The sequence below is a fragment of the Chiloscyllium plagiosum genome, unplaced genomic scaffold (genome assembly GCF_037043375.1).
Source record: "Chiloscyllium plagiosum isolate Xiang-an unplaced genomic scaffold, Cpla_swu_hap1 HiC_scaffold_40, whole genome shotgun sequence".
In the NCBI taxonomy this organism is placed as follows: domain Eukaryota; kingdom Metazoa; phylum Chordata; class Chondrichthyes; order Orectolobiformes; family Hemiscylliidae; genus Chiloscyllium; species Chiloscyllium plagiosum.
The window spans coordinates 73072119-73090707 of NW_028270178.1; the positions used below are offsets into that span (position 1 = coordinate 73072119).

General features: G+C 55.6%; 1 long non-coding RNA gene across 1 annotated transcript in view; it reads right to left on the reverse strand.

Annotated features, from left to right (window-relative positions):
• Nucleotides 1–1212: 1212 nt before the first annotated feature.
• LOC148138616 (uncharacterized) overlaps nucleotides 1213–18589 on the reverse strand; it is an 84901-nt gene continuing 67524 nt past the window's right edge. Inside the window, exon 7 of the long non-coding RNA XR_015753920.1 lies at nucleotides 1213–1415. This is a non-coding gene — a long non-coding RNA (uncharacterized LOC148138616). The remainder of the gene's footprint in view (nucleotides 1416–18589) is intronic.

Consider the following 18589-nt stretch of genomic DNA (forward strand, 5'->3'; position numbering starts at 1 on the left):
TCCCTCAGTACTGACCGTCTGACAGTGCAGCACTCCCTCAGGACTGACACTCTGACAGTGCAGCACTCCCTCAGTTCTGATCCTCTGACAGTGCAGCACTCCCTCAGGACTGACCCTCTGACAGTGCAGCACTCCCTCAGTACTGACCCTCTTTTCTTCTATTTCATAGAGTCTTGTGGAAATTTGGAGACATTGAGTCTGCAGATTCTGAGGAAGCCTGAGAGAGACACACAAACCAAACCATGTCTGAAACTCTCTGTAATAGACTATTCAGAGGCACTGAGTCACAGAGGTGCACAGCTTGGAACCAGTCCCTCCTGTCCAACTCGTCCATACCCACCTGATATTCTCATCTCAATTCATTCATTAGCTAGCACTTGGCTGATACCCCTCTAAACCCTTCCTATTCACATACTCATCCTGATGCCTTTTAAATATCACAATTGTACCAGCCCCCATCACTTCCTCTGGCAGCTACCTGCATGCCCTTGAATAAGTGCTCAAACATTCTTACTGTCGATACATACTCTCATAAACACCAACCTACGAAAGCTATCATTGTCAATTTCAACCCACCCTTGGCTTCTTGATTATGCTGATTTCAACACAGGGAAAGAAACAGAGTTAGTGACCATCCACCGTAACCCTGTTATAAAACTTATTTTCACACGTGGCTTGTATGTGATTCCCACACCCTCTAATAGTTGTCTGGAAGGTGGGGGTGAGCTGTACTCTCCTGCTGCAGTCCTTGGGTGTCCCCCAGTGATGTTAGGGAGGGAGCTCCAGGATTTTGACCTGAACCACGTAAAGAGCTCTCTTACTGTAGTGCCCTTTTAAAGTTGGGAAGTTATTATAGACCAGGAGGACCCGAGAGCTGCTGTCTTGTCAGAGAGAGTGGCCTGGTGGGTCACCTCAGGTGAGGGGCGATGTTGAGAAGCTGGGGCCTTCATGGTAATTTCAGACATGATAGAGATTGAGCCAACAATGTTGGCATCACGAACCTGTTAGCTGTGGGACGTGATCCTCCTTTGTAGCAGAGTGATTCAATCCCTTTAATCGACCAAGCTTGAGAATTCAACCCTAAAATCAATCTGTATGGACGCGCTGGAGACCTGAACCATCAATCCCGAGATTGCTGAAGAAACCTAACATGTCCGGCAGCATCTCTGAAGGGAGAGGGAGAAAGAGACAGAGACAGAGTTCACCTTTCAATCCAGTGATTTCTGCGGGAAGGTTCCATCAGAACAGACCGTTTGAGGAAGGGTCACTTGAAATGCGAATTGTTCCTCTCTCTCTTCACCGTTGCTACCTGCTGAATTCTGCTGAATTTCCCCACCATCTGTTTGCTTGAGAATTTGACCTGATCCAAGCGTCACTGAGTAATTCAGTCTGTGTTCAATGTCCTAAGGCTGCTCCTGTAGAAAGTTGACAAACAGGTTTAAGGCTTTGTAAGGTATTGTATTCGGAGGGCGGGGTACATGGGAGAACAGATACAGAACACAGGCACTTCACAAAGATCCTTCTCAATGTAACTTTGTGATGTTAATTCAGAAGAAACAGCTCAGACCTAACATTTCAGTTAATCAGCCAAGGGGAGTATATATGTCATGGCAAAGACTTGTTTTAAAGACTGTACAGAACAGAACTTTAGTGACTATGTTTGTACGTAAAGTTTTTTTTGTGAATAAAGTCTCTTTTTGAAATTGATATAAATATTTTTTCGAGGGGGACCAAGCATCTTGAGCTTGTGGAGGCATTGCCCTTGTCCCTAATCTTTCTTAAATAAACGCTAGACAAGTTCGATACTCCCCGGGTACAGACATCAAACGGTCATCAACGGGGAGGAGATGGTGGGATGGTCACGGGGGCTCAGTGTTGCCTCACCCCACCCGGGTTCGATTCCAGCCTCGGGTGACTGTCTGTGTGGAGTTGGCACATTCTCCCCGTGTCAGCCTCCGGGTGCTCCAGTTCCCACCCACTGTCCAAAGATGTGCAGGCTGGGTGGGTTAGCCAGAGGAAATGAAGGGATCCAGGGACAGAGAAGGTGGGTGGGATGCTCTGCCAAGGGTCAGTGCGAACCTGATAGGCCGAATGGCCTGCTTCCATTTTCTATGATCAATCCAGAAACTCAAATACTGTTCTGGGCCCTGGGCTCCAATCTTGGAGGTGGCTGTGGGTCATCACAGTGAGAACAGGTTTGGGAATGAACACGGTCCAAGGGGGCAACAGGTTTGCTTTCTGAGCTGTTGAGGGCATGAATGTTCTGTCGAGGTGCTTTGGGGATAAACATACTGAGGGGATGGTTTCTAAGGTATTGAAGGAGCACTATCTGTCAGTGCAGGGTGCAGATGGTCGAAAGGTCCAGATACACTTCACAGAACATAGAACAGTACAGCACAGAACAGGCCCTTCAGCCCACGATGTTGTGCCAAACATTGATCCTCATGTAAGGGAAACCTAAAGTATGAACACTCAAATTTCTGTGACCATATGCATGTCCAGCAGTCTCTTAAATATCCCCAATGACCTTGCTTCCACAACTGCTGCTTGCAACGCATTCCATGCTCTCACAACTCTCTGCTTAAAGAACCCGCCTCTGACATCCCCTCTATACTTTCCGCCAAACAGCTTAAAACTATGACCCATGGTGTTAACAATTTCTGCCTTGGGAAAAAACAGTCTCTGGCTATCAACTATATCTATGCCTCTCATTATCTTGTACACCTCAATTAGGTCCCCTGTCTTCCTCCTTCTTTCCACTGAAAAAAGTCCGAGCTCAGTCAATCTCTCTTTGTTAGATAAGCCCTCCATTCCAGGCAGCATTCTGGTAAACCTCCTCTGAACCCTCTCCATAGCATCCACATCTTTCCTATAATAGGGCGACCAGAACTGGACACAGTATTCCAAGTGCGTTCCAACCAAAGTTTTATAGAGCTGTATCAAGATCTCACGGCTCTTAAACACAATCCTCCTGTTAATGAAAGCCAAAACACCATATGCTTTCTTAACAACCCTGTCCACTTGGGTAGCCATTTTAAGGGATCTATGTACCTGCACACCAAGATCCCTCTGTTCCTCCACACTGCCAAGAGTCCTGTCTTTAATCCTGTACTCAGTTTTCAAATTTGACATTCCAAAATGCATCACCTCCATTTATCCAGGTTGAACTCCATCTGCCACCTCTCAGCCCATCTCTGCATCCTGTCAATGTCCCGCTGCAGCATACAATAACCCTCTATACTGTCAACGACACCTCCAACCTTTGTGTGGTCTGCAAACTTGCTGACCCCTCCTTCAATCCCCTCATCCAAGTCATTAATAAAAATTACAAACAGTAGAGGCCCAAGGACAGAGCCCTGTGGAACACCACTCACCACTGACTCCCAGGCAGAATATTTTCCTTCTACTACCACTCGCTGTCTTCTGTAGGCCAGCCAATTCTGTATCCAGACAGCTAAGTTCCTCTGTATCCCATTCCTCCTGACCTTCTGAATGAACCTACCATGGGGAATCTTATCAAATGCCTTACTGAAGTCCATATACACCACATCCACAGCTCGACCCTCATCAACTTGCCTAGTAACATCCTCAAAGAACTCAGTAAGGTTTGTGAGGCATGACCTGCCCCTCACAAAGCCGTGTTGATTGCATTAAATCAAGCCATGCTCTTCCAGATGGTCATAAATCCTGTCCCTCAGAATCCTTTCTTACTCCTTACAGACGACAGACGTGAGAGTGTGTGGTCTGTAATTGCCGGGGATTTCCCTATTTCCTTTCTTGAAGAGAGGAATTATATTTGCCTCCCTCCAGTCCTCAGGTATCACTCCAATGGAGAGCGAGGATGTAAGGATCTTCGCAAGCAGCGAAGCAATCACATTTCTCACTTCCCAAAGCAGCCGAGGACAAATCTGGTTTGGCCCTGGCGACTTGTCAATCTTAATGTTTGTCAAAATGTTCAGCACATCAACTTCCTGAATACCTATCTGTTCCAGCATGATTACCTGCTCCTCAATGGTTTCATTCACTACAAGGTCCTTTTCTTTAGTAACGACAGAAGCAAAAAACTCATTTAGGGGGTTCCCCTGCCTCCTCAGACTCTACACACAAGTTCCCCATGCTATCCCTGAGCGGCCCTACTCTTTCTTTGATCATTGTCTTACTCCTCACATCCGTGTAAAATGTCTTTGGATTCTCCCTAATCCTTCCTGTCAAGCCTTTTTCCTGCCCCCTCCTGGCTCTCCTCAGGCCATTATTGAGCTCCTTCCTCGCCTGACTGTAATCCTCTAGAGCTGAGCAAGACCCTTCCTTCCTCCACCTTACGTAAGCTGCCTTCTTTCTTTCGAAAAGAAGCTCCTCCGCTCTCGACATCCAAGGTTCCTTTATCTTACCCCTTCTTGCCTGTCTCAGAGGGACATATTTATGCATCACTCGCAACAACTGTTCCTTAAACCGTCTCCACACGTCTACAGTGGCCTTGCCATGGAATAATTGCTCCCAGTCCATGGTTCCCAACTCACGTCTGATAGTATCATAGTTTCCTTTTCCCCAATTAAATATCCTCCCATTGTGCCAGCTTCTCTCCTTCTCCATGGCTATATACAATGTGAGGCAGTTGTGGTCACTATCACCAAAATGCTCTCCCACCGCAAGATCTGACACCTGTCCCAGCTCATTGCCGAGCACCAAAATCAAAATGGCCTCTCCCCTCGTCACCCGCTTCAATGTGCTGAGTTAGGAAACCCTAATGAAACACCTTACAAAAATAGCTCCTTCCAAACCATCTGCTCGAAGGAGGTTTCCAATCTATATTGGGAAAGTTAAAGTCACCCATTGCAACAACCCTATTACATTCACTCTTTACCAAAATCTGCTGACCTATGCTTTCTTCAATCTCCCTGCTGCTGTTGGGGGGGTGGGCCTGTAGTAAACCCCTAATAAGGTGACTGCTGCCTTACTGTTTCTAATTTCCACCAATACTGACTCAGTAGGCAGACCCTCCTCGACAATGGTAACTTCTGCAGCTGTGATACCCTCTCTGATTTCCTTTCTGAATTCATTGCATGTGGTGCCCCTCAAGGGTTGGCCAGCACGGTGGCTCAATGGTGAGAACTGCTGCCTCACAGCATCAGGGACCCAGCTTCGATTCCAGACTCGGGCGACTGTCTGTGTGGAGTTTGCACATTCTCCCAGTGTCTGCGTGGGTTTCCTTCGGGTGCTGCGGTTTCTTCCCACAGTCCAAAGATGTGCAAGTTAGGTGAAATGGCCATGCTAAAGTGCCTGTAGTGTTAGGTGCATCAATCAGTGGTAAACGTAGGGGAATGGGTCTGGATGGGTTCCTCTTCGGAGGGTCGGTGTGGACTTGTTGGGCCGAAGGGACTGTTTCCACACTGTAGGGAATCTAAGGGTCTATCCTTGGACCCTACTTTTTCTCACCTACATACTGCCAGGAGGTGACATTGTCCGAAAGCACCGTGTTAGGTTTCACATATACACTGACACTGCCCAGTTCTCCCTCCCCATCATCCCTCTCCATTACTCCACTGTTACTCAGTTATCAAACTGCTTATACCGCTCCCACTACTCGATTAGCTGAAATTTTCTCCAATGGCTACACGGTGGCACAGTGGTTAGCACTGCTGCCTCCCAGCGCCAGAGACCCAGGTTCAGTTCCCGCCTCAGGCGACTGACTGTGTGGAGTTTGGACGTTCTCCCCATGTCTGCGTGGGTTTCCTCCGGGTGCTCCGGTTTCCTCCCACAGTCCAAAGATGTGCAGGTCAGGTGTATTGGCCATGCTAAAGTGCCTGTAGTGTTCGGTAAGGGGTAAATGTATGGGTGGGTTGCGCTTCGGCGGGTCGGTGTGGACTTGTTGGACCGAAATGCCTGTTTCCACACTGTAGGTAATCTAATCTAATCTAATTGTTATGGTTAAACCCATTGCCTTCAGTTGCTATTACAAATTCCTTTCCCTTCCTGCTGAGCCCCTCCCTCCCACTGGGAAATATCTGAGGTAGAACTCCATTCTTTCCAATATTGCTGTAATATCTGACCCCAAGGTGACCTTCTGATCAGACATCCACACAATCACAAACATCAGGAATTCCATTCTCTAAAATGTTGCTTGTCTCCCGCTCACCCCTGCTCCATTGCTACTGAAACCCCTTACCCGTGTCGGTGTTGCCTTAAACTTGATGAATCTGAAGCCGAACCCTTGATTCCGTGACTGACCCAGAATCTGCGAGCTTTCTGTGTTTCCTGCACAATTCCCCCTGGTCCCTTTGTGGTGCCACTTTCTACAGTTTCCACCATTTAAATAGCACTGTTCTTTTATTATCTCCCCCAAAATGACCAATTCCCATTTTCCCAAATTATACTCCATCTGGCAACTTGTTGCCCCCTTCTCCTGTGCATCTCTCTCTCTCTTCACAATCCTCTTAGACCTTTACAGTTATGCCTTTTCTGACAGATTCCCCCCACCCCCCAATTCTTCTAACCGTTTACTGGGAACCCTGGGCAGTGGGAAGCGTGCAGTGTTGCTCTGTTTTCCATGAGACTCTATGGGATGACTGGGAGGAGCTTGCTGCCCATTGGTCAGAATGGAGACAACTTGCCCATCGAGCTGCATGAGCCTTTCACCCCCCATGTCTTATTGATGAGGCACAGCGGCAACATGGAAGGAAAGAAAAGGAAGGAAATCCTGCTCTCCGCATCTCACTGACTCTTGGATCATTCTGTCCCATGTGTAAAACATCTGCCCTGTTCAATCACATGAAATTCCAAGGTGGAAACTCCTAGAAAGCCACATAGATTTCCCCCTGAACTAACTGCTGACCTCCACAAGGGGTAATGTGTCCAGTCATCCTGGGCCAGGAGGAGGGGATGGTGTGAGTTTCTAACCTGAACTGACAGTGATAGATTTTATAAACTTGTATTACAGGATACTACAGGTGGGTATTCAGATGGTAATCTCAGTAACTGTAACGCCAAACTCTTACTCAATTCATCAGGACCTGGATATTCACATTGTGCGTGAACATTGTGTTCCAGCTCAATCCCATTTACTGCAGAAAAGTTCTCCTTTCAATCATCCCATTCTCTCAATAGTTCTCCCCACACCTTCAATGTGTCCTGTAATCCTTGTATAATGAGCTGATGGGTGTCAGGTTTATTATTATAACGGGTAACTTTTGTAAACCCCTCTGTCACAGTTCCCCTCAATTTCCTTTGCTGCAAGGAGAGCAATCTCAGTTTCTCCAAACCCCTGATTCCCCAATGTCTGTTTGCTCTCTATAAGGTACACATCAGAGTTGTGTTGGAACAGTGTCCACTCACCTACATCAGTGCAGCCCCCCTCCCCCCCCCCCCCCCCCCCCCCCAGCAATGTTAAAGAAAGTGAACATCCTCCAGGACAAAGCACTGTGCCTGAGTGGTGTCCCATCCACCACCCTCAGCATTCCCTCTCTCCACCCCCGCGGTACAGTGACATCACTGTGTAGAGGCAAAGTCAGTAATGTCCTACCAGACCACAGGGCTGCTCTCTCATTAGGGAGAGATGACTGGTGGTGGTTTAACCTGAAGGTTACCCCAGCCCAGGCAAGGGGAGAGGTTGGGAAGGAGAGTCCATCTATTGTATATCGATATTATCTACCCAAAGTATCAGCAACAACTATATCATGCCAATGAATAATGTAAAATAATATCCAAAACATGCTACTACAATCCCCCATTCCTTGAACCATCCTGGTAAATCTCCTGTGCCCCATCTCAGGGACCCTGCCATCCTTCCCAATGTGTGGGCGATCTCTGGTTTGCACAGACCCAGCTGCTCTGTGTTCCTGTGGGTGATGCCATCATCGAGCAACAGTTGCACTAAACCTCACTGTCTGTGAGGGTGGGAGACACAGAATTCCCAACAGCATTTAAGACACATTTCGGTGCACACTTGTGATACCAAGACAGATGGTGCGAATGACAGTGTATTGGAAAATGGATCAGGATAGTTTGGTTATAGTTTTCTTTACTGGCACAGACTCAATGGCCCACAGAGCCTTTTTCTTTGCTGTAAACCTCGAGACACTTAATATAGGAATATGACCGGCCACCTTTGAAACCAGGTCAGAAAAAATGATAGTAGAATAGATGACACATGATTGGTCAATGTGTTTGGGAGGAAAGTAAGATGGAGCGGTCTAGGAGGAAATTCTGGAGCTCGATGCAGGAATCTGAAAGAGCCATCATCAAGTGAGAAATAAAAATGGGATATCCTCAAGGCTGGAATCAAAGAAAGGCACATATAGCACAGCTTTGAGAGACTGGAGGGGATTAGAGGTAGGGAGGAGTCTGAGGCTGGAGAGGAATTATTAGAGATAAGGAAGATGTTCGCCGAGCTGGAAATTTGTCTTGCAGACGTTTCGTCCCCTGTCTCGGTGACATCCTCAGTGCTTGGGAGCCTCCTGTGAAGCGCTTCTGTGATGTTTCCTCCGGTATTTATAGTGGCCTGTCCCTGCCGCTTCCGGTTGTCAGTTCCTGAACCACTATAAATGTCGGAGGAAATATCACAGAAGGGCTTCACAGGAAGCTCCCAAGCCCTGAGGATGTCACCTAGACAGGGGACGAAACGTCTGCAAGACAAATTCCCAGCTCGGCGAACAAAACCACAACAACGATCACCCAAGCTACAAATCTTCTCACAAACTTGGAAGATAAGGAAGAGTTGTGAGGCTGGGTGAGGTGACAGAGATAGGGAGAGATGTGAAGAGGGAGGGATGCAGAGATAGCAAGAATTAGAGTCGTAATGTTATGTAGCATGGAAACAGACCCTGTGATCCAATCAATCCATGTCAAACATAATTCCAAACTGAGGTAATCTCACCTGCCTCCCCTTGGTCCACATGTATCCAAACATTTCCTATTAGGTGCCTGTCCAAATGGGTTTCCCGTAGAGTCACTGTGGTGTGGAAACTGGCCATTTAGTGTCAGAGCCATTGAGATGTACAACATGGAAACAGACCCTTCCATCCAACCCATCCATGCTGACCAGATATCCTAAGCTGAAAATGTGTTGTTGGAAAAGCGCAGCAGGTCAGGCAGCATTCAGGGAACAGGAGAATCAACATTTCGGGCATAAGCCCTTCTTCGGGAAGCTTATGAGAAAGGTGGTAAGGAAAAGTCAGCAAACTATAGACCGGTGAGCCTGTAGTCAGTAGAAGGCAAGTTGTTGGAAGGGCTTATAAGGGGTAGGATGTACATGTAATTGGAAAGACAAGAATGATTAGGGATAGTCAGCATGGTTTTGTGCACGGAAATCACTAACTTGGATTTCAGAAAGATGGTCAGCAAGGTTCCACATAACAGACGGGTTAGCAAGTTCATCACCATAGAATACTAGGAGATGGGGAGACTTGGATACAAAATTGGCTGGAAGGTCATAGAGTCATAGAGATATACAGCACAGAAATAGACCCTTCGGTCCAACCCGTCCATGCTGACCAGGCATCCCAATCCATTCTAGTCCCACCTGCCAGCATCTGGCCCATATCCCTCTAAACCCTTACAAAGCATGTTCCCACCGACAGAGGAACCTCAATTATGTGAACGAGTTGGGTGGGCACTAATTCATTCGGACAATCAATGATTCGGTGAATCGATTAAATGCCTTTCCTCTGGGGCTCGGAGTTTTCAAAGTCTGCTCCCCATTCAGGAGACTGCAGCAGCACACAGCACGATTGCCCACTCACACACAGCCCCCAGCCTGACCCTCACTGCCATCCTCACACCGCCCCCAGCCTGACCCTCACTGCCGCCCACATACCACTACCAGCCTGACCCTCATTGCTGTCCAATACCTCCCCCAGCTTGACCCACACTGCCGCCCACACACCGCCCCAGCTTGACCCTCACTGCCGCCCACACACCAACACCAGCCTGACCCTCATCGTCGTCCAACACCGCTCCCAGTCTGACACTCGCTGCTAACAAGATTCCGCCTCCAGCCTGACCCTTACTGCCACCCACACATTGCCCCACAGCCTGACACTCACCGCTATCCACTCAACACCCCCAGCCTGACCCTCACTGCTGCTCACACAACACCCCCAGCCTGACCCTCAGCATTGTCGAACACCGCTCCCAGCCTGAACCTCAACACTGCCCACACATTGTCCCACAGCCTGACACTCACTACCGTCCACTCTTCGCCCTCAGCCTGACCCTCACCATCATCCACCACCGCTCCCAGCCTGACCCTCAATGCTGCCCACACATTGTGCCACACCCTAACCATCACCACCCCCCGCCTAACCATCACCAGCATCCGCACACCACCCCAGTCTCACTCTCACCGGAATCCACATTGCCCCCAGCCTGATCCTCACTGCCATCCACACACCACCCTCAACCTGACCTTCTCCGCTGTCCACACATCGCCCCCAGCCTGACCTTCACCGGCATCCACACACCACCCCCAGCCTGACCCTCACTGCCATCCACACACCGACCCAGCCTGACCCTTACCACCGTCCACTGTCCGCACACCACCCCAGTATGACTCTCACCAGAATCCACACTGCCCCCAGACTGACCCTCACTGCCGTCCACACACCGCCCCCAACCTGACCTTCGCCGCCATCCACACATCGCCCCAGCCTGACCTTCACTGGCATTCACACACCACCCCCAGCCTCACCCTCACTGCCATCCACACACCGACCCAGCCTGACCCTTACTGCCATCCACACACCGACCCAGACTGATCTTCACTGCCACCCAAACAATGCCCCCAAGACTGACCCTCAGCGCCATCCATACACCGCCCACAGCCTGACTCTCACCACCTTCCAAAGACCTCCCCCAGGCTGGCCCTCACTGATGCCCACACACCGCACTCAGCCTGACCCTTACTGCTACCCACAAACCACCCCATCCTGACCCTAAGCGCCATCCACACACTGCCAACAACCTGACCCTCACCACCATCCACACACTGCCCTCAGCCTGACTCTCAGCGCCGTCCACACACCGCCCCAACCTGACACTCACCACCCTCCACACACTAGCCACAGCCTGACCCTCACCACCGTCCACACCCTGCCCCCAGCCTGACACTCACCACCGCTGACACTCCACCCCCAGTCTGAACCTCACTGCCGTCCACACACCACTGCAGCCTGTCCCTCACTGCCGTGCACACACCGCCCCCAGCCTGACCCTTACCACCGTCCACACACCGCCCCCTGCCCGACCCTCACCACCGTCCACACACCGCCCCCAGCCTGACCCTCACCACCATCCCCACGCTACCCCCAGCCTGACCCTCACCGCCCTCGACTCACTACCCCCAGCTGGACTCTCACCGCACCCTGCCTGACCTTACTGCCCCGAGCCTGTCCCTCACCGCCGTCCAACATTGCCCCCAGCCTGACCCTCACCGCCAGCCTGACTCTCACTGCCCTCCACACACCGCCCCCAGCCTGACCCTCACTGCCGTCCAACACCGCCCCCGCCTGACCCTCACTGCCATCCACACACCGCCCCCAGCCTGACCCTCACCGCGAACCACTCAACGCCCCTAGCCTGACCCTCAGCACCGTCCACACACAGCCCCCAACCATGCCCTCACTGGCGCCCACACACCGCCCCCGTCCTGACCCTCACTGCTGTCCAACACTGCCCTCAGCCTGGCCCTCACTGCTGCCCACATACCACCCCAAGCCTGGCCCTCACTGCTGCCCTCATACCATCCCCAGACTGACCCTCAATGCCATTCACACACCGCTCCCAGCCTCACCCTCAGTACCATCCACACACTGCCCCCAGGCTGACCCTCACTGCCACCCACACACCACCCCCAGACTGACCCTGAATGTCATTCACACACCGCCCCCAGCCTGACCCTCACTGCCGCCCACACACCAATCCCAGCCTGACCCTCATCGTCGTCCAACACTGCTCCCAGGCTGACACTCACTGCTAACGACATTCCGCCTCCAGCCTGACCCTCGCTGCCACCCACACATTGCCCCACAGCCTGACACTCACCGCCGTCCACTCACCACCCCCAGCCTGATCCTCACTGCTGCTCACACAACCCCCCCAGCCTGACCCTCAGCATTGTCGAACACCGCTCCCAGCCTGAACCTCAACGCTGCCCACACATTGTCCCACAGCCTGACACTCACCACCGTCCACTCTTCGCCCTCAGCCTGACCCTCACCATCATCCAACACCGCTCCCAGCCTCACCCTCAATGCTGCCCACACATTGTGCCACACCCTGACACTCACCACCCCCCCGCCTAGCCATCACCAGCATTCGCACACCACCCCAGTCTCACTCTCACCGGAATCCACATTGCCCCCAGCCTGACCCTCACTGCCATCCACACACCACCCTCAACCTGACCTTCTCCGCTGTCCACACATCGTCCCCAGCCTGACCTTCACCGGCATCCACACACCACCCCCAGCCTGACCCTCGCTGCCATCCACACACCGACCCAGCCTGACCCTTACCACCGTCCACTGTCTGCATACCACCCCAGTCTGACTCTCACCAGAATCCACATTGCCCCCAGACTGACCCTCACTGCCGTCCACACACCGCCCCCAACCTGACCTTCGCCGCCATCCACACATAGCCCCAGCCTGACCTTCACCGGCATCCACACACCACCCCCAGCCTCACCCTCACTGCCATCCACACACCGACCCAGCCTGACCCTTACTGCCATCCACACACCGACCCAGACTGATCTTCACTGCCACCCAAACAATGCCCCCAAGACTGACCCTCAGCGCCATCCATACACCGCCCCCAGCCTGACTCTCACCACCTTCCAAAGACCGCCCCCAGGCTGGCCCTCACTGATGCCCACACACCACACTCAGCCTGACCCTTACTGCTACCCACAAACCACCCCATCCTGACCCTAAGCGCCATCCACACACTGCCAACAACCTGACCCTCACCACCATCCACACACTGCCCTCAGCCTGACTCTCAGCGCCGTCCACACACCGCCCCAACCTGACACTCACCACCCTCCACACACTAGCCACAGCCTGACCCTCACCACCGTCCACACCCTGCCCCCAGCCTGACACTCACCACCGCTGACACTCCACCCCCAGTCTGAACCTCACTGCCGTCCACACACCACTGCAGGCTGTCCCTCACTGCCGTGCACACACCGCCCCCAGCCTGACCCTTACCACCGTCCACACACCGCCCCCTGCCCGACCCTCACCACCGTCCACACACCGCCCCCAGCCTGACCCTCACCACCATCCACACGCTACCCCCAGCCTGGCCCTCACCGCCCTCGACTCACTGCCCCCAGCTGGACCCTCACCGCCCCCAGCCTGACCTTACCGCCCCAAGCCTGACCTTACTGCCCCCAGACTGTCCCTCACCGCCGTCCAACTTTGCCCCCAGCCTGACCCTCACCGCCGTTCAACACCACCCCCAGCCTGACCCTCACTGCCGCCCACACACCGCCCCCAGCCTGACCCTCAGCGCCGTCCAACACCGCCCCCGCCTGACCCTCACTGCCGCCCACTCACCGCCCCTAGCCTGACCCTCAGCACCATCCACACACAGCCCCCAACCATGCCCTCACTGACGACCACACACCGCCCCCGTCCTGACCCTCACTGCTGTCCAACACTGCCCTCAGCCTGACCCTCACTGCTGTCCAACACTGCCCTCAGCCTGGCCCTCACTGCTGCCCACATACCACCCCCAGCCTGGCCCTCACTGCTGCCCTCATACCACCCCCAGACTGACCCTCAATCCCATTCACACACTGCCCCAAGCCTCACCCTCAGTACCATCCACACACTGCCCCCAGGCTGACCCTCACTGCCACCCACACACCACCCCCAGACTGACCCTGAATGTCATTCACACACCGCCCCCAGCCTGACCCTCACTGCCGCCCACACACCACCCCCAGACTGACCCTGAATTTCATTCACACACCGCCCCCAGCCTGACCCTCACTGCCACCCACACACCACCCCCAGACTGACCCTGAATGTCATTCACACACCGCCCCCAGCCTGACCCTCACTGCCACCCACACACCACCCCCAGACTGACCCTGAATGTCATTCACACACCGCCCCCAGCCTGACCCTCACTGCCGCCCACACACCACCCCCAGACTGACCCTGAATGTCATTCACACATCGCCCCCAGCCTGACCCTCACTGCCGCCCACACACCGCCCCCAAACTACCCTCTATATCGGCCACACCCCACCCCACAGCCTGACCCTCACCGCCCCGGACGCACTGCCCCCAGCCGGACCCTAACGCACCCAGCCTGACCTTACCGCCCTCAGCCTGACCCTCAGCGCCGTCTACACACAGCCCCAGCTTGACCCTCACCACAGTCTACACACTACCCAAGCATTACCATCGCTGCCACCCACACACCACCCCTAGACTGACCCTCAGTGCCATCCATACACCACCCCCAGTCTGACCCTCGCTGCCGCCCACACACGGTTCTCAGTCTGACCCTCACCACCACGCAAATGCCGTCTCCAGTCTGATCCTTTCTGCCATCCACACATCACCCCCAGCCTGACCCTCGCCGCCGTCTACACTCCATGCCCAGCCTGACCCTCACAGGGTCCCTCACAGGGACAGCGGTGAGGGTCAGGCTGGGGGCCATAAGGTCAGGCTGGGTGTGGTGAGGGTCCGGCTGGGGGCAGTGCGTCTGGGGCGGTGAGGGTCAGGCTGGGGGTGGTAAGGTCAGGCTTGGGGCGGAAAGGTCAGGCTGGGTGCAGTGAGGGTCCGGCTGGGGGCACTGCGTCCAGGGTGGTGAGGGTCAGGCTAGGGGGTGGGGTGTGGTGGAGCAGTGAGGTTCTGGCTGGGGGTGGTGTGTGGACGATGGTGAGGGTTAGTTTGGGGGTGGTGTGTGGGCGGCAGAGAGGGCCAGTCTGGGGGCGGTTGGTGGTTGGCGGTGAGGATCAGGCTTGGATGGTGTTGAATGGCGGTGAGGGTTAAGCTGGTGGCGGTAAGGTCAAGCTGGGGGCGGTAAGGTCAGGCTGGGTGTGGTGAGGGTCCGGCTGGGGGCAGTGCGTCTGGGGCGGTGAGGGTCAGGCTGGGGGTGGTAAGGTCAGGCTTGGGGCGGAAAGGTCAGGCTGGGTGCAGTGAGGGTCCGGCTGGGGGCACTGCGTCCAGGGTGGTGAGGGTCAGGCTAGGGGGTGGGGTGTGGTGGAGCAGTGAGGTTCTGGCTGGGGGTGGTGTGTGGACGATGGTGAGGGTTAGTTTGGGGGTGGTGTGTGGGCGGCAGAGAGGGCCAGTCTGGAGGCGGTTGGTGGTTGGCGGTGAGGATCAGGCTTGGATGGTGTTGAATGGCGGTGAGGGTTAAGCTGGTGGCGGTAAGGTCAAGCTGGGGGCGGTAAGGTCAGGCTGGGTGTGGTGAGGGTCCGGCTGGGGGCAGTGCGTCCGGGGCAGTGAGGGTCAGGCTGTGGGGTGGTGTGTGGCGGAGCATTGAGGGTCTGGCTGGGGGCGGTGAGTGGACGATGGTGAGGGTTAGTTTGGGGCGGTGTGTGGGCGGCAGTGAGGGGCGGTGTGTGGATGGCGGTGAGGGTCAAACTGGGGATGGAGTCTGGGCAGCAGTGAGGGTCAGGCTGGGGGCGGTTGTGAATGGCATTGAGGGTCAGTCTGGGGGTGGTTTGTGGGTGGCAGTGAGGGTCAGCCTGGGGCAGTGTGCGGATGGCACTGAGGGTCAGGCTGGGGGTGGTGAGTGGACGGCGGTGAGTGTCAGGCTGTGGGGCAATGTGTGGGCGACATTGAGGGTCAGGTTGGGAGCGAGGTTGGATGACGGTGAAGGTCAGGCTGGGGGTGGTGTGTGGGTGGCAGTGAGGGTCAGGCTGGGGGCGGTATTGAACGGTGGTGAGGGTCAGGCTGGGGGTGGTGTGTGGGTGGCAGTGAGTGTCAGGCTGGGAGCGGTATTGAACGGTGGTGAGAGTCAGGCTGGGGATGGTGTATGGGTGGCAGTGAGGGTCAGGCTGGGGGTTTTGTTGGACGGCGGTGAGGGTCAGGCTGGGGGTGGTGTTGGACATTGGTGAGGGTCAGGCTAAGGGCAGTGTGTGGATGGCAGTGAGGGCCAGCCTGGGGGCGGTCTTTGGAAGGTGGTGAAGGTTAGGCTGGGGGCAGTGTGTGGACGATGGTGAGGGTCAGGCTGGGGGGCGGTGTGTGGACAGTAGTGAGAGACAGGCTGGGGGTGCTGTGTGAACAGCATTGAGGGTCACCTGGGGACGGCGTGTCGGCGGTGGTGAGTGTCAGGCTGGGGGCACTATGTGGACGGGGGTGAGTGTCAGGCTGGGGGCGGTGTGTGGATGGTGGTGAGAGTCAGGCTGTTGGCTGTGTGTGAGCGGCAGTGAGGGTCAGGCGGGGGGCAGTGTTGGATGGCAGTAAGAGTCAGGATGGGGTGATTTGTGGGTAGCAGTAAGGGTCAGGTTGAGGGCGGTGTGTGGGCATCAGTGAGGGCCAGCCTGGGGGCGGTCTTTGGAAGGTGGTGAGGGTCAGGCTGGGGGCGGTGTATAGATGGCGCTGAGGGTCAGTCTGGGGGCATTGTGTTGATGGCAGTAAGGGTCAGGCTGCCCTTACTGGCACGGTGTGTGGGACGGTGTGTGGGACGGAGTGAGGGTCAGGCTGGGGACGGTGTGTGGGACGCAGTGAAGGTCAGGCTGGGGACGGTGTGAGGGACACAGTGAGGGTCAGGCTGGGGACGGTGTGTGGGAGGCAGTGAGGGTCAGGCTGTGGACGGTGTGTGGACAGCAGTGAGGGTCAGGCTGGGGGCGGTGTGTGGGACGGAGTGAGGGTCAGGCTGGGGACGGTGTGTGGACAGCAGTGAGGGTCAGGCTGGGGACGGTGTGTGGGCGGCAGTGGGGTCAGGCTGGGGGCGGTGTGTGGGAGGCAGTGAGGGTCAGGCTGTGGACGGTGTGTGGGACGGAGTGAGGGTCAGTCTGGGGACGGTGTGTGGACAGCAGGGAGGGTCAGGCTGGGGGCGGTGTGTGGGCGGCAGTGGGGGTCAGGCTGGGGACGGTGTGTGGACAGCAGTGAGGGTCAGGCTGGGGGCAGTGTGTGGGCGGCAGTGGGGGTCAGGCTGGGGGCGGTGTGTGGGACGGAGTGAGGGTCAGGCTGGGGACGGTGTGTGGGACGGAGTGAGGGTCAGGCTGGGGACGGTGTGTGGGACGGAGTGAGGGTCAGGCTGGGGACGGTGTGTGGGACGCAGTGAGGGTCAGGCTGGGGACGGTGTGTGGGACGGAGTGAGGGTCAGGCTGGGGGCTGTGTGTGGGACGCAGTGAGGGTCAGGCTGGGGACGGTGTGAGGGACACAGTGAGGGTCAGGCTGGGGGTGGTGTGTGGACGATGGTGAGGGTTAGTTTGGGGGTGGTGTGTGGGCGGCAGAGAGGGCCAGTCTGGGGGCGGTTGGTGGTTGGCGGTGAGGATCAGGCTTGGATGGTGTTGAATGGCGGTGAGGGTTAGGCTGGTGGCGGTAAGGTCAGGCTGGGGGCGGTAAGGTCAGGCTGGGTGTGGTGAGGGTCCGGCTGGGGGCAGTGCGTCCGGGGCAGTGAGGGTCAGGCTGTGGGGTGGTGTGTGGCGGAGCATTGAGGGTCTGGCTGGGGGCGGTGAGTGGACGATGGTGAGGGTTAGTTTGGGGCGGTGTGTGGGCGGCAGTGAGGGGCGGTGTGTGGATGGCGGTGAGTGTCAAACTGGGGATGGAGTCTGGGCAGCAGTGAGGGTCAGGCTGGGGGCGGTTGTGAATGGCATTGAGGGTCAGTCTGGGGGTGGTTTGTGGGTGGCAGTGAGGGTCAGCCTGCGGCAGTGTGCGGATGGCACTGAGGGTCAGGCTGGGGGTGGTGAGTGGACGGCGGTGAGTGTCAGGCTGTGGGGCAATGTGTGGGCGACATTGAGGGTCAGGTTGGGAGCGAGGTTGGATGACGGTGAAGGTCAGGCTGGGGGTGGTGTGTGGGTGGCAGTGAGGGTCAGGCTGGGGGCGGTATTGAACGGTGGTGAGGGTCAGGCTGGGGGTGGTGTGTGGGTGGCAGTGAGTGTCAGGCTGGGAGCGGTATTGAACGGTGGTGAGGGTCAGGCTGGGGATGGTGTATGGGTGGCAGTGAGGGTCAGGCTGGGGGTTTTGTTGGACGGCGGTGAGGGTCAGGCTGGGGGTGGTGTTGGACATTGGTGAGGGTCAGGCTAAGGGCAGTGTGTGGATGGCAGTGAGGGCCAGCCTGGGGGCGGTCTTTGGAAGGTGGTGAAGGTTAGGCTGGGGGCAGTGTGTGGACGATGGTGAGGGTCAGGCTGGGGGGCGGTGTGTGGACAGTAGTGAGAGACAGGCTGGGGGTGCTGTGTGAACAGCATTGAGGGTCACCTGGGGACGGCGTGTCGGCGGTGGTGAGTGTCAGGCTGGAGGCACTATGTGGACGGGGGTGAGTGTCAGGCTGGGGGCGGTGTGTGGGAGGAAGTGAGGGTCAGGCTGTGGACGGTGTGTGGGACGGAGAGAGGGTCAGTCTGGGGACGGTGTGTGGACAGCAGGGAGGGTCAGGCTGGGGACGGTGTGTGGACAGCAGTGAG